Below are 27,069 nucleotides of genomic sequence, written 5' to 3'. Positions count from 1 at the left end.
TTGTAGTGGTGCCATATTCTTTCCATTTTGCTCTAATGGATTTAATGGTGCTCTGTGGGATATTCAAAGTTTGGGATATTTTTTATAACCCAACCCTGATCTATACTTCTCCACAACTTTGTCTCTGACCTGTTTGGAGGCTCCTTGGTTTTCATGTTGCTTGCTTAGTAGTGTTGCAGAGTCAGGGTCCTTCCAGAACACGTTGATTTATGCAGACATCATGTGACAGATCATACGACACTTTGCACACAGGTGGATCTTAATCAACTAATTATGTGACTTATGAAGTGAATTGGTTGGACCAGCTCTTATTTAGGGGTTTCATACAAAAAGGGGTGAATACTTATGCACACTCCAGATTTGTTTTTTCGTCTTAATTATTGTTTGTGTCACAATAAAACAATGTGCACCTTTAAAGTGGTCGGCATGTAATGTAAATCAAATGGTGCTAACCCTCCAAAAATCCATTTTAATTCCAGCTTGGGATGCGACAAAACAGGACAAACACCAAGGGGGATGAATACTTCTGCAAGACACTGTATAATAATAATAATAATTTTATATATATATATATATATATATATATATATATATATATATATATATATATTAATATATATGTTCTTAACATCAAATACTTTCATTCAAAATTTTGTTGCTTTTTTTTTTTGCATTTTTTGGGGGGTTTTGTTTTCGAGTAGAGTTTTTATTTCGTCTTCGGTTGGTTCAGTAACACGCTCCGCCATTTTGTTTTTCTCTACTCATGGTATATGAGCTGATATCCTAGTAGTAGAGTAGCCAATCAGAGCATGCGATTGCTCATATCCAGTGAATATGGATAGAATAAATATGTGTTAGCTACCTGAGATTTGCAAAGTTGCTGAGATAAAATGCTGAAAAAGCTTGTGTATAAAAAAGAAAAGCGAATCAACATTTAGAAAATAACTTTTGCAGGAGGAAAGATTTGATTTCTTGGGACGAACTTAGAGCTGGATGGGTGCAGATTCACAAAAGTATTATTAAGTTAAGATCATCTGCCCTCGTTCAGAGAGAGAGAGAGAGAGAGAGAGAGAGATATCCATGTGATCCTTGCTCTACCATTTAGCAGTGGTTTTTGTGCTGTGATGCTTTTGGGAAACTCAGCCCAGATCTAGGATCAATATTTGCCCATTAAATAATATCAGTGTGAGATAGCTCCCTAGGAAGACATAATTTTTCTGCAGTGTTTGTGACTGTTACATTTGGAAACCCTTCATTATTTTGGGCAAATTTGAGGGTAGCGTTGAATGTGAGCTTCTCACTGCAGCCAATCCCATAATTCTGTTCATCAAAATTTCAACAAGCATGGCTGTTTTATGGACATTTACGAACGTAACTAAATCACTCGTATTTGTCTTGGTGCAGTATATTTTCCACAGAAATTGTTCTGTGGTTAAAGTTAAGCTTATTTCGCTGGAATATGAGGCAACTTACTTAACAAAGACGTTAACTTAGACGCTAGTTATCATCGCCCGTTCAGCTAGGCTTTTCAGCTGTGTTACTTGAACAGAATTCCTTCTCAGGTGTACTTTCAGGTATACACAGCAGTTTTTAAGTTTACAGTGAGTCACGCTGTTCAAGAGAAATGCCATCATAAAAAATATTTATCAAACTCTGTGGTAGGTTGTGCAACATTAGTTTTGTTCACAAGTGGTGCAATTCAGATTATACGATTAAGATTCTTTCACAACACGCCTACGCTGGGGGAAAGTCACGACATTCTGGTGGTAAGGACTTTTATGGGGTGAGACACAGCACAGATCGCTTTCTGGTCCAAACTTCACCATGGACACCAACATGGAACTCAATCAGCGCATCAGATCAGGCGATCTCAGACGATCAAAGAAATCTTTCGTAAGTTGTATTTGTATTTTTGGTCCATAATGAAACTCAGGTTCACTCTCTTAGGTTGGTTAGTGAAATTGAATAAACAAATAATAATTGCATGGAGGTATGATAACGACACTGAATGCTTTGAGGAATGAGACCAACACCTTCCAGTGTTGTAGTCGAGTCACTAAACCTCGAGTCCAAGTCCAGTCTCATGTAGTCGAGTCCGAGAACAAGACTCCATCTGCACCATTTGACGGTGGCTGTTGCTGTGTTTGTGTGAAAGTGTCTCTGCTACTGTGTTGGACTAACGTTACTGCTCGACTGCCCCATTTTAGTTAATGGGCTACAGATAAAAAGCTTGTTCATCGCTCAGCAAGCCCCGCCCACTATCAACAGGACAAATAACATGAGAGAGGGTTAACACTAGCTAGTTCAACAGTCAGCAAGCCCCGCCCACTATCAACAGAACAATGAACATAGTGTGTCACTTCCTTCTCTGGGTGGAGTCTTACCAAATGACGATTGAAGTTCAAGGTCGTCTCCGTCGTCTCCTTGATAGTTCTTCTACATATGGAGCACATATCAGTGCATTTTTTCCCACTGCACGAGAAGTCTGTAGAAGCAAAGCGGACAATCCAAGGGGTGTTCTCTCCAGGCATTTTAGCGCCGTTAACGTTACTTTGTTCCTGAACATGACATATGAACAGGTGAATGTGCATTCTCTTGCACAAAATTAGTATCAAAATGAATGTAGAAGTGTATACATATCTTGTGCCAAATTATTACGGCATGTTACAACAAATAAAGAAAAAATTGGAGTCTCTGTCTCCAATTTACAAGTCTGAATGCAGTTAATATGAGTCCGAGCCAAGTCACGAGTTCTTAAAATTAGGGTACGAGTCGGACTCGGGGGTGGCACGGTGGTGTAGTGGTTAGCACTGTTGCCTCACAGCAAGAAGGTCTGGGTTTGAGCCCCATGGCCGGCGAGGGCCTTTCTGTGCGGAGTTTGCATGTTCTCCCCGTGTCCGTGTGGGTTTCCTCCGGGTGCTCTGGTTTCCCCCACAGTCCAAAGACATGCAGGTTAGGTTAACTGGTGACTCTAAATTGACCGTAGGTGTGAATGTGAGTGTGAATGGTTGTCTGTGTCTGTCAGCCCTGTGATGACCTGGTGACTTGTCCAGGGTGTACCCCGCCTTTCGCCCGTAGTCAGCTGGGATAGGCTCCAGCTTGCCTGCGACCCTGTAGAAGGATAAAGCGGCTAGAGATAATGAGATGAGATGAGATGTTACAACAAATAAAGAAAAAATTGGAGTCTCTGTCTCCAATTTACAAGTCTGAATGCAGTTAATACGAGTCCGAGCCAAGTCACGAGTTCTTAAAATTAGGGTACGAGTCGGACTCGGGGGCGGCACGGTGGTGTAGTGGTTAGCACTGTCGCCTCACAGCAAGAAGGTCCGGGTTCGAGCCCCGTGGCCGGCGAGGGCCTTTCTGTGCGGAGTTTGCATGTTCTCCCCGTGTCCGTGTGGGTTTCCTCCGGGTGCTCCGGTTTCCCCCACAGTCCAAAGACATGCAGGTTAGGTTAACTGGTGACTCTAAATTGACCGTAGGTGTGAATGTGAGTGTGAATGGTTGTCTGTGTCTATGTGTCAGCCCTGTGATGACCTGGCGACTTGTCCAGGGTGTACCCCGCCTTTCGCCCGTAGTCAGCTGGGATAGGCTCCAGCTTGCCTGCGACCCTGTAGAACAGGATAAAGCGGCTAGAGATAATGAGATGAGATGAGATGAGTCGGACTCAAGTACTACAAGCCTAGTTCCTTCGAAGGATGATTCTGCTCAAGCAGCTGACCCCAAATGGAGATGTATTAATTAAACTGGTAATCTTGTCTCAGGAATATTCATGCCACCAGTTGTGCTTGGACTGAATTCTGCCTCGCTCATACATCACCCTGGATAAAAAACATCTGCCAAATGAACAAAGTGAAATGTTAATGCAGGATTAGCTTCTGCTCTTCAAAACCTTATGAATGAGCACTAAAGACCTGATGCTGGATCAAAAGTCAAATCGGAAAAAAAAGAGTCAAGTGTCTGCTCAACATCTTTCTTTCTTCCCTTCTTCATGTACCTTGGCAGCAGAAAGAGAAAACATGGCTGCTGTTAGCTAACTGACATTGTGTCAGCCAGCCTCTGGAGGTTGTTTGGGGACAAAACAGAATTAATTGAGGCTGTTTAAGTCGTCTCTTTGCTTTGGGAGATGAAATTGCTTCAGAGGAGCCAGTCACAGCAAATAAAAACACACACACACATGCACTTGATCTTCGGCTGCTGCTTCCTTTTGTAACTTTTCAGCCGAAGACTGAAGCCCCTTGGGCTTGTATAAAGGTTTAGTAGAAATTCTAATAAAAGGTCTGATTTAAAAAAAAAACAAAAGTCTTAATGGGTATTTCACGGAATAATGTTCATCGTTTTTATACACTGCTGCTCTGTTCATGCAACAAGGTTCTGTCTTCACATTATTACGGATCAAATCTTCTTTTTGGTTTTCCCACGCTGGAAGAATTTCGAAGGAAGATTCCCAGACGGATACTTGTTGAATTGGTGGCTCAGTGGTTGGCCGACTGATTGGAAGATTAGGAGTTCAAATCCTAGCACCACCAAAGTGTCACTGTTATGTCCTTGAGCAAGAACCTTAACCCTCAGCTCGGTTGTATCCTGTCTCAACTTTAAGTCTCTGTGGACAAAATGAGCAAATGGAAATGATAACATTTTGGAGTTTTCCTTTCAGCTTAACAAGGATTTCATTAGCCAGTGATGTTCTGTCCAGGATGCGTTCCTCTGGATCACATTGGCTTTGGATCCATTGTGACCCTGACCAAGATAAATACACCAATGAATGATGCATTTGGTGTTTGGTAGAACCTTAAAGGTGACATATTAAACCCTTTATCCAGAAGTTGACACAGTTCCCTGAGGTCTTAATCAAATGTCTGTGGCATGTTTTGGTCAAAATACTACAAGGATAAAACACCACAGCACCTTCTCACCCTGTCTAAACAGCCTTGTTCAAAATGGCTGATTTGAGGACCGGACTGTTCCTTTAAATGATAATGAGCCACTGATCACCCCACCCCACTCTTCCACCAACAATTTCCTCATGAATATTCATTCACAAAGGCACTTCTCAAGTTTTTAATGAGTGGAGATACTCAGATGAGGGGGTGGGTGGGATCATTCAAATGAGCTCTGCTTGTGACATAAAAAGGGGAGATGAATCCGAACAGCTTGATGAATCACAAGTTTTCTGAACAAAAGAACCTGACTGGATCATTTCTTATTTCAAAGTTTGTGCATTGGTAAGCTCCAGATACCCAAATGTATGTGCACAAGCACTGAAAAAGTGAGTTTTTCATCATATGGCCCCTTTAACATGGCTGACACATAACTAATCCTTAACTTATCTTGGAACCTTTTTGAATGCATGTACTGTATATGGTGGCTTCAGTCAAGGATTCATTGATATCAAAGAAATTTTAAAAAGATTATACATTTTTCTTCTTTGCTCCCAAATCAGCTAAGGCATATTTGTTGTTGTTGTTGTTTAACATTCAATGCTCCTTAATTTTATACTACAGCTCCACGGCGAGCGTAGCTCACAAGCAGTGGAAGGCAAGCTCATCCAAAATCTTAAATAAAATACCATGAATGAATGTCCAAAATCAAACCATGCGATATTTAAATTATTTGACATCCAGGACAATTTTTCGATGGAATCAAAACATGTGTTCTATTCCCTTCTAGTGGGTTTCATTCATTTGGTTTGATAGCATGTGATATTGTTCGCATATCGCTTATCCTACATGTATTACGTCACTCTACCCAATGGAAAATGAGCGTTGAATATGGTTTACGATATTGCATGGTTGTCAAAACAACATGACGTCACACGTCAGAGACGTAAAACTTCCGCGCTAGCGAGTGACTGGCTGTTACAGTTTGTAAACAGATATGGCCGCTAGGTTTGCTTCATTAAATACGGAAGATTTTGAGAGAATTTTGAAAGAGAAAGACACGTTGAACACCCGAAAGGAATGTGTATTTATAATAATAATAATAATAATGGCTTTTTTTCATGGTATATCAGATATATATTCCATTCAGCTACTCATCTTCGACTCATTCATTCAGTATCATGCTAGCTGAATAGAATATATTTGATATACCACTCAACGCCAGCCAATATTATTTAAATAAACACTTTTATATCCTGTGAGTGACAAAAGGTGTCGTTGCTGTCCTATTCCCACTTCACACTCCGTATTCCCAGGATATGCTTTGGATGACCCTGAGCAGGATAAAGTGTTTATGGAAATGAATGAATGAATGAATGAATGAATAGATTCAATGTGAAAATACACATTTTCCTCTGTATAACTTTCAGCTTTCCAGCTCAATTTCACCCTCAAACATTAGGACGTACAGTAGATCCTGAAGCGAACTGCAGTAAAGAAAAACAAAGTGATACACGGTCCTGTACAAAAGTCTTAGGCACATGTAAAGAAATGCTGTCGACCAAAAATGGCTTAAAAATTATGAAACGAAATGTTTCAACATTAAAAAAATACTATAAACAGTAATCAGTAACCTATAATAAATGAAACAAAATCAATATTTGGTGTGAGACGACCCTTTGCTCTAAAAAAAATCATAGTCTTAGGTCCAATGAGTGCAGTTTTATAAGGAAATGAGCTGTAGGTTTTACTGAGCATCTTACAGAACCAGCCACAGTTCTTCTGGACACTTTGACTGTCACTTCTTCATTTTGCACCAAAACCCAGTAGCCTTCATTATTTATACCCTGCTCCAAAGGAAGGGTGGGGGGGTAATACTGTTTTTTTTTTTTTAAACCTCTGTTCATCCGTCCGTCCGTCCGAAACACACTTTTTCTCAGCAACCACAAATCATAGTCACTTGGTATTTGGTACCGAGCTTCAGCTTGGGGTTCTATACCATGTATACCGTTTTCAGGTTTGTCGTACATCGACTTCCTGTTTACCGACTGAATGTATTTACGAAACATATAGTGTGGATTTACAAAATTTTCGTAACAGTTTTCTGAGCAACTACAAATCACAACTGCTTGGTATTTGGTACCGAGCTTCAGCTTGGGGTTCTATACCATGTATACTGTTTTCAGATCTGTTGCACATCAACTTCCTGTTTACCAACTGAATGCATTTACGAAACATACGGTATAGGGTGGATTTTGAAGCTATTTCAAGAAGCAAAATGCTATTTCAAAACGACAGTTTACCAGGATGCTGTTTAAAATCTCTGGGGAGAGACACTGCTCTTTACTTACTTGTTTCGGGGTTCAATGTTTGTTGAAGTCAACATTCGTAATAAGTGTCCTGTTCCTTCGATTGCTTGCGTTCTGATATAAGCGAGAGCGGGGGATACGTAAGTGAGCAGTAGCTCACAGTTGAGCTTGTTTAATCTGAAAAGTGCTCTCTGATGGAATATGCTGCTCAGATAGAAACTTATAGTTTTCCTGTAACATTTAATTTTGTGCTGGAAAAAAAATGAACGTTTGGAACTCTAAAATGTTTCTGTAATGTTTTGACTCGATAATGTAGAAGTCTCATCTCATCTCATTATCTCTAGCCGCTTTATTCTGTTCTACAGGGTCGCAGGCAAGCTGGAGCCTATCCCAGCTGACTACGGACGAAAGGCGGGGTACACCCTGGACAAGTCACCAGGTCATCACAGGGCTGACACATAGACACAGACAACCATTCACATTCACACCTACGGTCAATTTAGAGTCACCAGTTAGTTAACCTAACCTGCATGTCTTTGGACTGTGGGGGAAACCGGAGCACCCGGAGGAAACCCACGCGGACACGGGGAGAACATGCAAACTCCGCACAGAAAGGCCCTCGCTGGCCATGGGGGTCGAACCCGGACCTTCTTGCTTTGAGGCAACAGTGCTAACCACTACACCACTGTGCCACCCCAATGTAGAAGTCATAAAATAGAAATCTATAACAAAGCTTGTATGAAAAAAACAAAACAGGGGGGCTAAGACTTTTGCACAGTACTGTATATTGTCCAAGATGGCCACCCCTATAATGTTTGTTATTGTTTATAGATGACAGGAAGTCTCACGATGACCAGCAAAGCTGTGTGACATCACGGAATAACTGGATGTCGTTTGACTTGTACACAATAGACTTCCAATACTTGTTCGCTGCATTGGCCAAGTAGCTGCAGCGCAAAATAAATAAATATAGTTCCTTGCAAAAGTATTCATCCCCCTTGGTGTTTGTCCTGTTTTGTTGCATTACAAGCTGGAATTAAAATGGATTTTTGGAGGGTTAGCACCATTTGACTTACATTACATGCCGACCACTTTAAAGGTGCACATTGTTTTTTTATTGTGACAAACAATAATTAAGATGAAAAAACAGAAATCTGGAGTGTGCATAAGTATTCATCCCCTTTTGTATGAAACCCCTGAATAAGAGCTGGTCCAACCAATTCACTTCATAAGTCACATAATTAGTTGATTAAGATCCACCTGTGTGCAAAGTGTCACATGATCTGTCACATGATGTCTGTATAAATCAACATGTTCTGGAAGGACCCTGACTCTTTAACACTACTACGCAAGCAACATGAAAACCAAAGAGCCTCCAAACAGGTCAGAGACAAAGTTGTGGAGAAGTATAGATCAGGGTTGGGTTATAAAAAATATCCCAAACTTTGAATATCCCATGGAGCACCATTAAATCCATTAGAGCAAAATGGAAAGAGTATGGCACCAGTACAAACCTGACAAGAGAAGGCCCCGCCCACCAAAACTCACAGACCAGGCAAGGAGGGCATTAATCAGAGATGCAACAAAGACACCAATGATAACGCTGAAGGAACTGCAAAGATCCACAGCGGAGATGGGAGTATCTGTCCATTGGAACACTTTAAGCCGTACACTCCACAGAGTGGGCGGGGCTTTATGGAAGAGTGGCCAGAAAAAAATAATTGCTGAAAAAAATCATGTTTGGAGTTTGCCCAATAGCATGCGGCAGACTCCCCAAACACAGGGAAGAAGATTCTCTGGTCAAATGAGACAAAAATTGAACTTTTTGGCCATCATGGGAAATGCCATGTGTGGCACAAACCCAACACCCTGAGAACACCATTCCTATAGTGAAGCATGGTGGTGGCAGCATCATGCTGTGGGGATGTTTTTCATCTGCAGGGACAGGAAAGCTGGTCAGGGCTGAAGGAAAGATGGATGGCACTAAATACAGGGCAATTCTGGAGTTGGAGCAGTTTTGCCTTGAGGAATGGGCAAAAATCCCAGTGCTAGATGTGCTAAGCTAATAGAGACATACCCCAAGAGACTTGCAGCTGTAATTATAGCAAAAGGTGGCTGTACAAAGTATTGACTTTAGGGTGGGTGGGTGTGGGGGAATACCTATGCCTACTCCAGATTTCTGTTTTTGTCATCTTAATTTTTGTTTGTGCCACAATAAAACAACAATGTGCACCTTTAAAGTGGTAGGCATGTTGTGTAAATCAAATGGCGCTAACCCTCCAAAAATCCATTTTAATTCCAGCTTGTAATGCGACCAAACAGGACAAACACAAAGGGCCATGAATACTTTTGCAAGGCACTGTAAAGATGCAAAAAAAATTAAGACACCAAACACATCTTGGCTGATCGACTGTATCTGTAGTAAGAGGAACATTGTGTACGTTTACTGCCTTGCCAAGCCATTTCGTTAACGCTGGATGCGTAAGACACTGACATAGCTAGATTGTGTGTAAAACCCATGTGTGAGTAAGCGTGTGCGCACACGCACATATACACACACAAGCCCTTTAATATCTTAAACTCTACATCAGGATGTAAAAATTAACCAGCAGGATGAATCACCCTTTCCAGAAAAATAAGTAATAACGAATAACATCGGCGTTTCGAGAGCACATGCATGAAGTAAGCAAAATTATTTGTCAGCGGGATTCGATGATTCAATTAAAATTAAACAATCTTTAAGAGTGCGGGAGTTATGAAACACAGATGTCTTTTGGTTCGATACTTTTATGGCCTACCAAAACTGGAATATCGGACTGACATTTAGAAAATATCTCATGATTTATAAGCATCCGAGGCAACATTGGATCAGCCTTTGGGTAAATAATGTAGGCTACTGGAAGGAGTATATGTTCCTGACATCACGCGCACACACACGCAAACATCTTTCCAACTTTTTAAATGCTGTGCCACAAGAATGCAGGACATTAGTATTGGGTCACACAGAGTGAGTGCTGAGTTTTTCTGGGTCAGACTAATGCTACAGCATTATTACAGAACAGCAGGCTTTATTACGAGAATTCAATAGAACATGAAATAAATTTTCATTGTTTTGTTGTGGGGATGTTTTGTGTCCTTCAGGGACACGCTACTAAAGTCTGACAGTCCGGGAACGCTAACAAGAAGACATCGAGCTACAATGCAGCTAATTTTCACTGGCTACGTCTGCCATTTCTAGTTGTACCTGTCATGTAGAAACTGATGACCCCAGTGCTTCATGGCTAATACATCCGATTCCTCAGCCAACATTTAAACTTTTGGCTGAAAACAACTGATATTTTTTCTTTTATAAATCTAAATCTATAATTATATTTGCACCCGGGCAGCACGGTGGTGTAGTGGTTAGCACTGTCGCCTCACAGCAAGAAGGTCCGGGTTCGAGCCCCGGGGCCGGCGAGGGCCTTTCTGTGCGGAGTTTGCATGTTCTCCCCGTGTCCGTGTGGGTTTCCTCCGGGTGCTCCGGTTTCCCCCACAGTCCAAAGACATGCAGGTTAGGTTAACTGGTGACTCTAAATTGAGCGTAGGTGTGAATGTGAGTGTGAATGGTTGTCTGTGTCTCTGTGTCAGCCCTGTGATGACCTGGCGACTTGTCCAGGGTGTACCCCGCCTTTCGCCCGTAGTCAGCTGGGATAGGCTCCAGCTTGCCTGCGACCCTGTAGAACAGGATAAAGCAGCTAGAGATAATGAGATGAGATGAGATATTTGCACCCAAATTAGTGATTACAAATTCCCACCCTTTCATAGCCAGCAGTGGGGAAGCCATGGCCTACTGGTTAGAGAAGCAGCTTTGGGACCAAAAGGTCACTGGTTTGATTCCCTGGACCAGCAGGAATGGCTGAAGTGCCCTCGAGCAAGGCACTGAACCCCTAACTGCTCCCAGGCTGCTCTGGGTATGTTATACGTCGTTCTGGACAAGAGCATCTGCTAAATGACATTAATGTAATGGAAAGAAGAAAACGTAGTGAACTTCTTGATTACACTGAACAGTTATTCCATGAAATCGAGTCGTACATGAGCTGATAGCGGCTATAAGTCATGTACGACGAGATTGAGTGGAATAATGGTTTTATTCTATCCACATTCAATGTATTTTTGAGAAACAAAGTATTTTTATTTTTTGCAAATTTGATAAACGAAAACTTTATACAAAACGTCCGACAAAATAATTTCCGCTTAGAATATAAACAAACCGGCGAAATGACAGGAGCAATTTGTGAAAAAAATGCAATAATAATAATAATTCTTGAAAAATAAAAAAGACACGTTCTTACCATCAAAAACTTTCATTCCATATCTTATTGCTTTTTTTGTATTTTTTCGGGTTTTCTTCTTCTTTAGTTTTTTTTTTTTGGTGGTTGGCAAACCAACTTAAAGGTGCATTACCGCCACCAACTGGGCTGGAGTGTGGAACAGGGGATATTAGCTATTTCTGTTTCTTTTCAATACTTGATAATTTTTGAGGTTTTTTTTTCGAGTAGAGTTTTTATTTCATCTTCGGTTGGTTCCGCAACAAGCTCCACCATTTTGTTTTTCTCTACTCACGGTATATGAGCTGATCTCCTAGTAGTAGAGTAGCCAACCAGAGCGCGCGATTGCTCATATCCAGTGAATGTGGATAGAATAAAATATAATATTTAGTGTAATATTATTTCAGCTAGCTTGCTAGTTCAAGTTCAAAGTCCTTCTCGTACCAGGACCTGGTCTTCCCAGACAGTCTCCCGTCCTAGTACTAACCAGGCCTTTAAGGCGCATCAGGCGGCGCCAATCTCTGTTTCTATAGCCCTCGGCTTCTCACCTATTACATAGTTAAGGTTACAGTCGGGGGCGGGTCCTCTGGTAACCACAAGAGTTTGACTCCCCACTCACATCAGTATTGCGACACCTCACCAGATAGCAGTAGGTTCCGTTTGAGAATAGTCTTTGGTATGAGCCAGTCGAGAAGTGGACACGCTAACCACTCGGCCAGCTCGCAGTGCAACTTCCTAGTGCTTGGCTTTAATTAGTTGTAACTTGGGCCACTAGATTCAAAATTCAAAAGTTTCTCATTCGCCATGTTTCCATTAACCTGCTTAATGCACGATTTCTTATAGCGTCCCCCCCAAAAAAAAGAGTAACGGAAATACGTGAATTTAAAAAAAAAATCCTCTAAAATATTGCAAAAACATTTTTACATTCACATGAAGTGGTTTTTCAGACCATTCGATTAAGCAATATTTCACAAAATTGTAACAGATACACATTTTTTGCATTTAAGTCACATGCATGATGTGCTAAATGGAAATGCTATCTTTCTGAAAAAAGTGCTCTGCTCTGTACGAGCTATCACGAGAGGAGAAAACCCAGCTTTAATCACATAACATCACTTAAAGGAGAACTGAAGTCATTTTTAAACTTGCTTTATTTTTTAATTAACGTATTATTTAGTTACGTTTTTGGTTTTAGTAACCTTATATCGTGACTCGTATTGGCAACTAATTGCAGTTAAATATTATACTTATCGGCCTATTTGGTTTTTAGCCGTGTTGAATTTAGTTCGTTTGGTCCACGGCAGGGCGGCACGGTGGTGTAGTGGTTAGCGCTGTCGCCTCACAGCAAGAAGGTCCTGGGTTCGAGCCCCGGGGCCGGCGAGGGCCTTTCTGTGTGGAGTTTGCATGTTCTCCCCGTGTCCGCGTGGGTTTCCTCCGGGTGCTCCGGTTTCCCCCACAGTCCAAAGACATGCAGGTTAGGTTAACTGGTGACTCTAAATTGACCGTAGGTGTGAATGGTTGTCTGTGTCTATGTGTCAGCCCTGTGATGACCTGGCGACTTGTCCAGGGTGTACCCCGCCTTTCGCCCGTAGTCAGCTGGGATAGGCTCCAGCTTGCCTGCGACCCTGTAGAAGGATAAAGCGGCTAGAGATAATGAGATGAGATGAGATGGTCCACGGCAGGCATCGCTTATCAGCCAGGTGTCAACGCCGCCATTTTGAAAACTGTTTTCCAAACGAAATATTGCACAAAAACGAGTTTAAGGGTGTTTGCACACCTGGTCCCCTTTAAAGGAACCAGACTCAGTCCTCTTTAAGTGGACCAAAAAGTGGACCAAAAGAAAAAGAACTCAGTTCTTTTTGTGTTCACACTGTGAATTTATTACAAAGAGGACTGGGTTCTCTTTCTGGTCCAGTTAAGCTTTGATGGGGCCTCAGTCCTCTTTCTGTTCACACCAGGTCCTCTAGAGCCCTCAGACCCCCAGTGCACGGAATTCTGGGTAATTTTCTCTTGACTCAAAATGTCTGCTGCCATGCTTGCCCTGCTGTATTCTTTGATCAAAATAGTGCAGATTAAGGAAAATAAATTTATTATATTATATATTTATTTAAATTTATATATTTATTAATAAATAAATAAATAAATATATATATTTATAATATAGTTATATTATTATGGCTGACTCGTCAGTCAGTAAGTTTAGAGAACTGTAAAGCGGCTGTGGTAAGTTCCAAAAGGAAGTTGAGTTTCCCTGCTACAGTCACGTGACCAACTACGGCAAACGAAGAAGGTTAAACTACAGTGAAAAAGGTGAAGTGAACCCGGTGCGCTTTTTGTTCACAATGCGCAGATTAGGCGAACCGTACCGTTGATTTTTAGCGAACCGTACTGAGACCACCTCCTGAGGTGGTCTCAGTTCGGTTCGCTTTAAAGGGGTCTGGGTACGGTTGGAGTGTTCACATATGCGCAAAAAATGCTGAGTCGTCATCGATCTGAGTTCGGTTAGATGGCTGAAAGGGACCAAGTGTGAAAACACCCTAAATGACGATTACTGCGTACTTTTTTCAAACTTTCCTGATTGCTATCAAAACAAACAAAACTTCTGGCTTGATTACATCAGCATTCGAAAGAGGGCGTGCGCGTCTTTTGACAACGTCGGCAGATGTTGGTCACTTTGATTTCCGCTGTACGTTTTACTTCCGTCCTACGATGTCTCGCACAGGTCTCAACGAATCTCGTTTACGGCCATCGCTTTGACATACAGACTGATATATTACAGCGCATATTGCAAACACTCATAACTTGCTATAGCAGTGACACAATAGCTATCAAAATGCATTTCTATATTTAATAAAATGAGATAAATAGAATTTTGATAATAAAAAATTTGCCTTCAGTTCCCCTTTAATGGAGACACAGATCTTTCGCAATTGTAGTTTGTTGAAATTTTTAAATTATCGCTTCTATTTTGTGTTAAAAAAAATGCAGCAGAAGCCTGGCGATTTTGTTTCACACAACAAAATTCTGTTCGCTGATGGCAAAAATGACAGTATTACAATACAAAAATACTTCAGTACAAGCTAGCTAGTAAAGTCTAGTAGCTAATGCATGCAGCAGTAATAAGCAAACTGCTTAGGTGTGATTAAGTAATTAAATTTTTTGCCAAATTAGGACATGCTTCTAATCCCTTTATAAATTTGCACTTCTGTCTTTTGTGTTTGTATGTGTTTATGCTTAAGTTTAGTTTATGTTTAGTACCTGGGGTCAACTGTGCAGGAAAATGGGGGCTGCGATAGTGAGGTGAGAAAGAGAGCGCAGGCAGGGTGGAGCAGTTGGAGAAGGATTTCGGGAGTCATTTGTGATCGGAAAGTCCCAGCAAAAGTGAAAGGTAAGATGTATAAGATGGTAGTGAGACCAGCCGTGATGTATGGATTGGAGACCGTACCCTTAACGAAGAGACAGGAGGCAAAGTTGGAGGTGGCGGAGTTGAGGATGTTAAGGTTTGCGATGGGAGGTTGGACAGGATAAGGAACGAGCACATCAGAGAGACAGCACATGTGGAGAGCTTGGGAATGAAGCTAAGAGAGATGAGACTGAGATGGTATGGACACATCTTGAGAAGAGATGCAGAGCATGTTGGAAGGAGAATGTTGAGGATGGAGCTGCCAGGCACACGAAAATGAGGAAGGCCATAGAGGAGATACGTGGATGTGGTGAGAGAGGACATGAAAGTGGCAGGTGTGGTAGAGAAGGATGCGGAAGACAGGGAGCAATGGAGACGAAAGATCCGCTGTGGCGACCCCTAATCGGGAGCAGCCAAAAGAAGAAGAAGAAGATGTGTTTATGTTTAAGGGTGCAGATATCTGTACTATGTGGCCAGTGCTATTTTCACCCAAGTGCAAAATAGACACAAAGAAAACCCCATATCATTTTTTTTTTTTAATTTCATGACATTTGGAAGCTACTCAAAACAAGTAGGCTAGTCAAAACCCAAGCATATCGGACATCATTGACAGAACACACTGCCTTAATAGCCTCGAGTATCAGGTTAACAAAACCAACAACCAACACGACCTCCTCTAGCTAATATTAATGACTCTTGTTGGTGACTAAATAAAACTTTTCGATACTTACAAATTAAATACTTCGTCAAAGTATTTAAATTGCAGATAGCTACCGAAAAATGCTAGCATTTTCATTCTGTTTGGACATTCCATGTTCATTCTCTTAACATTGTCAGTGTGACACTAAATACTCATCTCATCTCATTATCTCTAGCCGCTTCATCCTTCCACAGGGTCGCAGGCAAGCTGGAGCCTATCCCAGCTGACTACAGGCGAAAGGCGGGGTACACCCTGGACAAGTCGCCAGGTCATCACAGGGCTGACACATAGACACAGACAACCATTCACACTCACATTCACACCTACGGTCAATTTAGAGTCACCAGTTAACCTAACCTGCATGTCTTTGGACTGTGGGGGAAACCGGAGCACCCGGAGGAAACCCACGCGGACACGGGGAGAACATGCAAACTCCACACAGAAAGGCCCTCGCCGGCCCCGGGGCTCGAACCCAGGACCTTCTTGCTGTGAGGCAACAGCGCTAACCACTACACCACCGTGCCGCCCACACTAAATACTGTATGTGTGAATTGTAATGTTTGGGAACACAGTCAAATCCTGTTAATGAGTTCAGGTAAGCTCTTGTTATTGTTGGCTTTTACCCAGTGAGAACAAGGCGTGGTCAACCACCTGAACCACATACTAGTGTACTAACCCTGTAGTTATTCCAACGGTGATATTCATCATTTATTTTTCTTTTTAGTCATTTGCTCTGTTTTCTCTTTATTGGATCATTTGATAATTCCCACTCACTTGTTTGTCCTCCGCTATCACACAACACCTACCAACCCGGGAGGCTTGGATGAGACACATGAAGTCACTATATCTATTTAACTGCTGGTTATTTGGTTATGTGACATCACTGGGCAGCTGAACACACTGGAAAGAAAGCGCTAACTGCCCCCTTCTGCATACAAGGGCCAATTAATGGTCTCTTGGTTATGAAGACTGGCGTATCAGCAGTATTCATATGTCTGATCCAGCACTTTTCTGTTGAGCCTGATGTTCATTGTTTGTTTGATGGCAAAGTGGGAGGAGCAATCACTGTGAAAAAGAAGAACAGGGTTTACAATGGGACTCATCCATCTTTTCCAATAACCCTAACACATAAGGTGCTCAACAACACGGAAAAACACACTTATCCAGCATAGAAGACACCAAGTTGTTTCTATTCAGTGGACTCTTGGTTCAACTCCATCCCAGGTATGAGGAGCTTGATCAAAGCTGACTCTGAATGATTGCTGGACTTTGGGTTCTGCAGTGTCGGGTATTTGTTTGATTTTCTTCATTATGTTTTTTTTTTTTGCAGTCAGATACTTGTTTCCTGTTGCAGCTCCTAATCCAGACAGAAAAACTCACCCTGCTGGCTATGGAGATGCACTGCATAGTGTACACAAGGAATTTTAATAACGAGACCATCAATGATGGCGTAGCTCACTCCAGCCCCGTCTAGTCCAGAAGGAACAATCTAAAGTGGGCCACCTTATGGGCGCAATAAATGTTGTAAGCTATATACACTATATACAAGCTATATATAGAAGCGATATCCACCCTACGAATACCGACCTATTTGCCAGAAAGAATCCAAAACGGTGAGGAATTGACCAAGAAGTAATGATTTTTGTTGAACTGCTCACTCATTAAGGCTTAATTAGTACATAACTTCATTAATAATTGTAATGAAGCAACTCTGGGTAGACGTTCTATGCAGCCTAGGTACCCCTACCTTCATGCCAGAAAGAATCAAAATTGGTGAAGAACTGAAGGAGAAGAAGCGATTTGTGTGGAAACTGCTCGTTAGGGATTGATTAATTCCTCTATATCTTCATTATAAATTGCAATTATGCAAATATGGAAGCTATATGCACCCCAGGCAGACCTACCTTCCTGCCAAAAAGAATAAAAGTCGAAGAATTGAGAGAGAAGACATGATTTTCGAGAAATGTGGATGCCGCCAGACGGATGATGGACAACACATGATGGCATAAACACATAGCCTGTCGGCTGGATGAGCTAATAATAATAATAATAATAAGTTCAACTTAGGGGGCGGCACGGTGGTGTAGTGGTTAGCGCTGTCGCCTCACAGCAAGAAGGTCCGGGTTCGAGCCCCGCGGCCGGCGAGGGCCTTTCTGTGCGGAGTTTGCATGTTCTCCCCGTGTCCGCGTGGGTTTCCTCCGGGTGCTCCGGTTTCCCCCACAGTCCAAAGACATGCAGGTTAGGTTAACTGGTGACTCTAAATTGACCGTAGGTGTGAATGTGAGTGTGAATGGTAGTCAGCTGGGATAGGCTCCAGCTTGCCTGCGACCCTGTAGAACAGGATAAAGCGGCTACAGATAATGAGATAAGATAATAATAATCGGCTTGACTGCGCTAGCATTGGCCTTTGCTAACACTACACTGGCTGGAAGGTAACTGGACTGCTGCGCTGACAGCACCAAGTCGTGGGTAAGCTAGCATTGGCCTTCAAAATTGCTGATATGGAGAGTATGTGTAATAATAATAATAATGGCTTTTTTCATGGTATATCAGATATATTCCAATTAGCTACTCGTCTTCAACTCATTCAATATCATGCTAGCTGAATGGAATATATCTGATATACCACTCAACGCCAGCCAATATTATTTAATTATTATTTAGAAATACTACATAGTGTGTTACTATGCTGTACAAGTGTTTCACATGAGTGTATGGAGACCGAAATGGGCCATAACACTGGAAATTTATGGCGAGCAGTTAATAGATGTGGTCTTGAGTTTGTCGTGGGCTGACCGTATTTAGCCTGTAAAAAGTGTGTGTGTGTGAGAGAGAGAGAGCAAGAGAAAGAGAGAGAGTTCAGTCTCTCTGTTTCTCTCCCTCTCCCCCCTGTCTGCCTGTGGAAAACAATAAACACTCGGAAACATGAGCCGGCGACAACAGCGGAGTTCAAAACGCGCATCTGGACCGCAGCGGGGGGAAACGAGAGAATCACTGGGAACAAACCAGACCGGGCCTCAATGAGACATGCATGCGCACACACACACACACACACACACACACACACACACACACACACACACACACACACACACACACACAGAGACTCACACATATGATACAATCACACACAGGCATGCACAGATATACACAAATAGATATACATATACATCCCACAACATCTTGAAATTGTTTTGTCATGTTACATGCATCAACCAGGAAGGAGAGATTGTAAATGCTTTCTAACACACACACACACACACACACACACACACACACACACACACACACACATTTAGTATATCAGACGTTTAGCCATGACTTCCCAATGTCTTCACACAACAGCTCCATACATAGAGGTCAAAGGGCAATTAAGGTTACTGAGCGTGTGACCTCTCGTCACCCCCGAGGCTAAGCTGCAAAAGTGGCAGAGAGAGGGTGTGTATGCTCGAACGGGGCTTTCCACCTCTGTGGGAACCTGTGCAGGCTCTGACAGCAGAGAGATGAAAAATGTTAACCTGATAAGCCTCAATCTGAAACCAACTAGTGGATACAGGATGTGTCCTTTCCCATGAATGTGACTGCGTGTGTACGTGCGTGCTTATGTGTGTGTGTAGGGTGTTATATGAGAATTTAATATGAGTGCACTAAAAGTATGCATCTACCAAAGTAAAATTTTCATGTCACAATAACCGCTTAACATTTAATAATGGTTTTAATAATGGTGTTTATCTGTGTCTTTGGTTAGCATTTTAAGTGAAGCCGAACATCAGCAGCACGCTATGCTGTCAGTGTGGTCATGTTTTCCCGAATGTCTACACAAATAGTCCATTCTTGTAGTATTCGAAATTTTCTGATGATGTTTTGTGACTCAAGATGGCAGAACTAATGGAAGTTGGTGTTGCAGTGTTGCAATGCTAAGTGCGATGTACAGTGCCAACATTGATGAATATTGTTGATGATCCTGTCAATGTGACCTCAAATTATCTGTACTGTAGACTTTTTGGGAGCCAGTCAACGATATTTCCTAGTTGTGCTCTCTTTGATTTTTACCACCGGAATCGCGAGAGCATCATAAGTTCAGAGTTAGATTCGGGAGGAAAAAGCTAGCTGGATAACATCGCTAGCTAGCAAGTTACAAATGTTGCTTGCGATGTTATATATATGGCTTAGTAGCCGAGTCCTTTTGTTCGGATGATGTCTGTCCCTGTTGTGATGGTTGACATGCAATGGCGAGCCAGATTTATCCGTAACACGACCATGATGCACCACTCACATCCAGCAGAAATGAGTATGACGTGACGAACGCTTTTGCCTCCTCAAAATATTCATTATTAGCTCATGCGGCCGAGAGGTGATGAACTCATGCCATCGCGTTGTCCGTCCGGTGTAGTCCACATTTCACAAACATCACTTCTTCTCTCTCAATTCTTCACCGATTTTTATTCTTTTTGGCAGGAAGGTAGGTCTGCCTGGGGTGTATATATCTTCTACCCAGATTTGCATAATTGCAATTAATAATGAAGATATGGAGTAATTAATCAATCCCTAATGAGCAGTTTCCACACAAATAGCTTCTTCTCCTTCAGTTCTTCACTGATTTTGATTCTTTCTGGCATGAAGGTAGGGGTACCTAGGGTGCATGTAACTTCTACCCAGATTTGCTCAATTACAACTTTTAATGAAGTTATGGACTAATTAAGCCTTAATGCGTGAACAGTTCAAGAAAAATCGCTTCTTATTGGTCAATTCCTCGCTGTTTTGGATTCTTTCTGGCAAACAGGTCGGTATTCCTAGGGTGGATATCGCTTCTATATATAGCTTGTATATAGTGTATATAAAGCGTGCAATATTTATTGCACAAGGTGGCTCACTTTAGATCGTTCCTTCTGGACTAGATGGGACCGGAGTGAGCTACGCCGTCACTGACGGTCTCGTTCTGCATTAACCTTGATTGCTTTTGTTTTTATTTCTTCTTCTCAGCACAACGTTTGTTCTCTTGGTCTCTATTTTTTTGACCTACCATTCTACACTTGACGTCCATCAAGTTGTTAAAAGAAAAAACCTCTAGGCAAGAAGTTTAATCATCTCTACCCACCCTCGTCAACAAGACTCATTAGCAGACCAATTGCAATTCAAGGCAAACCAGGGCTGTAGTCCAATGGAAGGGGCTGCGGATTTAATCCCCATAAATTACCATGAATGTAGACTTGGTTATAATGTTGACTGTGAAAGCCAGAAAAAGTGCTTGGTTACGTGAGTGTTTTTCTGCGTTTATATATACGGTAGACGGTGAGGGCCGGCTGTGGCAAACCGCTTTCATAAGTGTAATGTTGTTAGCCCATGGTAATCAGCTCGAAACATGAGCGGTCCATCGGGAATTCTGCCGACCCTCCCAATTCCCACTCCAGCGTTGCACCAAGGTCATTTAAGGCTTCCTGTCGGGTCTTGTTTCAAACGAGCCACTTTTAGTGAACATCCACTCAATCACGAAGCCAAAAATGTGTCCTATATTGCCTCGTTATGTCTCAGTGACCCCACACTGACACATTTTCATGCATGAGTTATAAAGGCCTTCACATTCCCACTGTGTGTGTTTGTGTGTGTGTGTGTGTAAAAACCAGCCTGGTAAGCTCTAATCAAGCTGAATCATGTCTTAGTTAAATTTGATAATTTAGTGCTATTTGCAGGAACATGTTAACAGCAGTGTCATGTGGTCGGATTCTTTCTTGCATGCTGAGGGAAAACAGGAGAAAAAACAATAGCATACAGGTATAGCGGGCAAGGTTCAGTCCTGCTTTCCAGGATATTGTGAGTTCAAATCCCCACACTGACAAAGAGTCAGTGTGTGTGGCTTAACATTTAACTTAAGCTTAAATGTGATTAGATTTGTCCTTTGTTCACTTGAGTATGGGTAAAAGTCTCAGGGAAAATGGGCAAGTGCAAGGATCTGAGTCACTTTGACAAGGGCCCAATTGTGATGGCAAGATGACTGGGTCTGATTATCTCCAAAATGGCACATCTTACAGAGTGGGATGTTCCTGGTATGCAGTGGTTAGTACCTGCCAAAAGTGGTCCAAGGATCCAAAGGACAACCAGTGAACTTGCGACAGGGTCATGGGCATCGAAGGCCCATTGATTGATTTGCATGGGGCATGAAGGCTAGCCCATATGGTCTAGTCCCACAGAAGAGCTCATTAACTTTTTCAGCAGTTTGTGCTACAGTAGATCTTCTGTGGGATTGAACCACATATGCTAGCCTTCGTGCCTCATGTGAATCAGTGAGCCTTCGACACCCATGACCCTATCCCCAGTTCACTGGTTATCCTTTGGATTCTTGGACCACTTTTGGTAGGTCCTAACCACTGCATACCAGGAACACCCCACAAGACCTATAGTTTTGGAGATGCTCAGACCCAGTCATCTCGCCATCACAATCTGGCCCTTGACAAAGTCACTCAGATCCTTACACTTGCCCATTTTTCCTGCTTCCAACACCTCAACTTCAAGAACTGTGTTCTCTTGCTGCCTAATATATCCCACCCCTTGACAGGTGCCATTGTAATGAGATAATCAATGTTAATGTTATTCACTTCAGCTGTCAGTGGTAATCCTCAGGAACCTCCAACTAATCCACAGGTTGGTTCATCTCAGCCTCCACACACACCTGAACTATGTATTACCCGTTTTGCAATCATTATTCCCTACTCATGTGCCTTTTTACACCTGGAACAGAATCAAACAGTGTACTGGATGTGTTTGGACTGGATTGGACCATCCTGACTTGCAGTGTGAAAAACCTCAGGGTTTTGTCTTGTCTTGTCTTTTCCTAACCAGGTGTGAAGTGTGAATTTCCTGAAACCTCAATTTGATGGTTGTTTGTGTGACATCACATCATCAAAAGCACAACCGACAAAGTGGCTTCCTCATGTCTGGGTGGAACAGTTTAGCATTTTAGCTTGCACACACACCAAATGTTAAAGGTGTTAAAATATGGTTTAGTCATATGGTTACTACACTATATGGCCAAAAGTTTGTGCACCCCGACCGTCACACCCGTATGTGGTTCTTCCCCAAACCATTGCCACAAAGTTGGAAGCACACAATTGTGTTCCATCATGACGATGTTCTTGCACACAAAGTGAGCTCCATTAAAACAGGGTGTGTTCAGGTTGGAGTGGAAGAACTCGAGATGTCCTGCACAGACCCCTCACTGAACTCAACCACACTGAACACCTTTGGGATGAACTGGAATGAAGACTAAACCCCAGGCCTCCTCAGCAAACATCAGCGCCAGAACAGATCTAGTGGAAAGCCTTCCCAGAAGAGTGGAGCTTATTATAACATCAAAGGGGACTAAATCTGGAATGGGATGTTCAACAAGGACATATAGCCTGAGTTGCTGCACAAAGTTCTTGTCTCATAGTGTATGTGTCAATTTTGTCTGCTGTGTGTTACCACAGGTGTTCCTGAACCTGAGGAGCTGAGCAAGGGCAGTGGTGGCTCTTCAGTTGAGGCTCTGGGATAGCAATCAGAAGGTTGTGAGTTCAAATTCCAGTAAATTTACACTCGATCAGCTGAATTTTGCAAATAATTTTGGATCAAAGCAAGTTAGTAAATGTCAATGAGCAGAATTTCAGGGTGGTTTTGTAGCTTGTGTAATTCCAACAATACGTCAATGCTCCATAAGAAATAGAATTGATTTGCACTGTGATTAAAAACATACCAAATAGGATACAAAAAACATTGACATCACTGCACTTAAGTACCTCATTTTATCACTTACTTTGAGCTTAAAGTCACATATAGTTTTGTTATATTTACATTTATACCATGTGACAGGGGTGGCATGGTGGTGTAGTGGTTAGTGCTGTCGCCTCACAGCAAGAAGGTCTGGGTTCGAGCCCTGTGGCCGGCGAGGGCCTTTCTGTGCGGAGTTTGCATGTTCTCCCCGTGTCCGCGTGGGTTTCCTCCGGGTGCTCCGGTTTCCCCCACAGTCCAAAGACATGCAGGTTAGGTTAACTGGTGACTCTAAATTGACCGTAGGTGTGAATGTGAGTGTGAATGGTTGTCTGTGTCTATGTGTCAGCCCTGTGATGACCTGGCGACTTGTCCAGGGTGTACCCCGCCTTTCGCCCGTAGTCAGCTGGGATAGGCTCCAGCTTGCCTGCGACCCTGTAGAAGGATAAAGCGGCTACAGAAAATGAGATGAGATGAGACCACATGACAGACCCCCTTATGCAGAGTGACTTCTAAAAGTGAGAATTTTTATTCCATGTTCATCTTGACAAAACTTTGGCATGTGGAAACTTACTTGGCGCAAACCTGAGCTCTGTTCGAAGACAATTTATCCACATTAGTGAAGAACCTTGAGCAAACACTTTGCAGGTTCCACTGAGATTTGAACTCCGATCAGCTGGATTCAGAGTCCAGAGTGCTAACCATTACAAAAACACCCACAATTATAAATGCCCTGCCCCTTTCTCCTGGTAAACACATAACTTATATCCTGCATTTGCATAGCCAATCCCTTGACAGCAGCACGATGCATCAAATCACGCAGATCCAAATCAAGAGCTTCAGTTAATGTTCAAACATCAGAACAGGAAAAATTGTGATCTCAAAGAAGTGTGACTTTCATTTCACTGTGCCATGGGTGTTGGTTTGAGCCAGATGTTTGAGTATTTCAGAAACTGCTGATCTCCTCCTGGGGTTTTCACACACAACAGTCTCTCGAGTTTACACAGACAGAATGGTGCAAAAAACAAAAAAACATTGAGTTGTGTGAGAGACAGTTCTATGGATGGAAACAAATGGCTTATTGATAAGAGAGGTCAGGGTATAATGGACAGATTGGAAGGATACCGTAACTCATATAATCACTCTTTACAACCGTGGTGAGCAGAAAAGCATCTCAGCATGCAACAGAAAACAGACGACCACACTGGGTTCCACTCCTGCAGCCAAGAACAGGAATCTTAGAATCAAGAACAACACTATCTTTAGATTTTCATCCCCTCATCGCAGGAAGGAAAGCGACCATTTTCATCCTTAATCACCAATCGAAAGAGATTCCCCTCCCCCCTTTCTTCAGTATGCCCTATTGAACTTTTTATCCCGTATAATAATAATAACATTCAGGAACATCAGTAAAATCAACCACACCATATTTCATGTTGGGACAATTTTAAATGTTGTTGTCTTCTTTTTGTTATTCAACTTTTTTTCACACCATGATATAAACTGTAAAAAAAAAAAAAACCCAAAAAACAGTACCATACAGGTAATTCATTCTTCCTGAAGGTACAAACAATGTAAACACAACCTCAAAGGTTCAACAGTGGTCTTTAACATTCAATTATGTGCCTTAAATGAGTTTTAAAAGTAGGCTACATCCTTTAGATCCTCTAACTAAAGGTAGAAAAGCATGTACCCTTGAGGGGACCACCCGAGTGACAGGCGTTTGTGAGTTTCCATCTGGCCTAATGAGTGTGCATCTGAAGTGAAACAGAACCTGGGTAACCTCTGTGTACTTCGGCGGCTGGAAATGATTTTTTGGCTCGGTGTCGTGTGTGTAAAGCTGCTGATGAGGCTGAGAAAGGTGAGCGTTTGTGATCTTTACAGACTACAGAGTAATGCTGCAGGGAAGCGTGAGGGAAGTGGCAGAGCCTGGACTGCACACACACACACGCTAAAACATTGGAGAGATGAAATATATGCACACACCAGGCCCACTTAAATTTTCCTGTTGGATTTTGTGCCATGCATTTGCTACACACACACACTTGTGCCCAGCTTACACGAAGACCAACACTGTTGATTTATGATATCTCAGTCATTCTCTCTCTCGCTCTCTCGCTCTCTCTCTCTCTCTCTCTCTCTCTCTCTCTAACTCCTAACAGCTGTCCACAGTGGCGCCTTTCCTGTAGGATTAGTCTGAATGGATTTATCCACATGGGGTCTCTCTCTTTCTTTCTCTCTCTCTCTCTTTCTCTCTCTCTCTCTCACACATACACACACACACACACACACACACGAAAACAGAATGAAACAGGAAGTCCATGCTGATGCTTAATGTTACTCTGAACACGAGCGTCTTCTCCGTGCCGAAATCATCAAAGGAATTTGTTTGGCTCAGTAACACCATGTGTGTGTAAAATGACTTCATGTATAAAACCCAAACGGCTTCCAATGTACGGCTCTGACCTTTAAACTTTAGGCCACGCCTAAAATTCTACCTGAGTCTGGTGGCCAGTGACATCACACTGACACTCTGTGATGTAAACACTGTATGACATAAACCATACTTTAAAAAAAAAAAAAATGCACAGTGCGAAGCTGGTGGCGATAGAGTTCCCTTACCTGCAGGACTGGAACCCAAGGTGGTGTTCTTCTGCTGTTGCATGCTGAGATGCGTTTCTGCTCACCACGGTTGTAAAGAGTGATTATATGAGTTACTATATCCTTCCTGGTAAAAAAGCTTGAACCATGAATCTGTCCATTTCCTTCTGACCCTCTCTTATCAACAAGGCGTCGGTTTCCACCCACAGAACTGTCACTCACTCACTCACTCACTCGATGTTTTTTTGTTTTTTGCACCATTCTGTCTGTGTAAACTCTAGAGATTATTTGTTGTGTGTGAAAACCCCAGGAGGAGATCAGCAGTTTCTGAAATACTCAAACCTTCATGCTCCATCTGGCTCAAACCAACACCCATGCCACAGTGAAAGAAAGTCACACTTTGAAATCACAAGTTTTCCCGTTCTGATGTTTGAACATTGTGAACATTAACTGAAGCTGGTGATTTGGATCTTGATTGTGCTGCTGTTGAGCGATCGGCTGATTAGAGAACGGCATCAAACAGAACAGCAGGTGGATGGATGGGTATTCCTAATAAAGTGGCCGGTGAGTGTAAAATAAGTAAGAGAATAAAACACTTCAGGAATTCGCAACTCTTCACATTCCCCAAGTGTTTTATTCCTCTTACACCACAGCAACTTTTATTCATTAAAATGTCATATTTTTTTCACAGAGAAGCAAGTTAGCTTCTGTTATCACTTTCATTACAGCAGTTACAAATAGTATCTCTCTCTCTCTCTCTCTCTCTCTCTCTGTTCACTCTCTCTCTCACTGTCTCTCTCTCTCTCTGTTCTCTCTCTCTTTGTTCTCTCACTCTCTCTCTTGCTCTCTCTCTTGCTCTCTCTCTCACTCACTTTCTGTTCTCTCCTCTCTCTCTCTCTCTCTCTCTCTGTTCCCTCTCTCTGTTCCCTCTCTCGCTGTTCAGTCTGTTCACTCTCTCTCCCTCTCTCTGTTCACTCTCTCTCTCGCTCTCTGTTCACTCTCTCTCTCACTGTCTCTCTCTCTGTTCTCTCTCTCTTTGTTCTCTCTCACTCTCTGTTCTCTCTCTCACTCACTCTCTGTTCTCTCCTCTCTCTCTCTGTTCTCTCTCTCACTCACTCTCTGTTCTCTCCTC

General features: G+C 42.3%; 1 long non-coding RNA gene across 2 annotated transcripts in view; it reads left to right on the top strand.

Moving 5' to 3' along the window:
* The first annotated feature begins 1,757 nt into the window (after positions 1 to 1,757).
* LOC132866374 (uncharacterized) overlaps positions 1,758 to 27,069 on the top strand; it is a 40,167-nt gene continuing 14,855 nt past the window's right edge. Inside the window, exons 1-2 of one of the 2 annotated variants that reach the window (XR_009650560.1) lie at positions 1,758 to 1,893; positions 23,060 to 23,134. This is a non-coding gene — a long non-coding RNA (uncharacterized LOC132866374). Of the gene's footprint in view, positions 1,894 to 23,059; positions 23,138 to 27,069 lie in introns of both variants that reach the window. The other variant, XR_009650561.1, reaches the window with a different exon arrangement.

Source organism: Neoarius graeffei, chromosome 18 (assembly GCF_027579695.1).
Source record: "Neoarius graeffei isolate fNeoGra1 chromosome 18, fNeoGra1.pri, whole genome shotgun sequence".
In the NCBI taxonomy this organism is placed as follows: Eukaryota; Metazoa; Chordata; class Actinopteri; order Siluriformes; family Ariidae; genus Neoarius; species Neoarius graeffei.
Note: the sequence above shows the minus strand (reverse complement) of the source record. Positions and strands in the feature narration are given on the sequence as shown.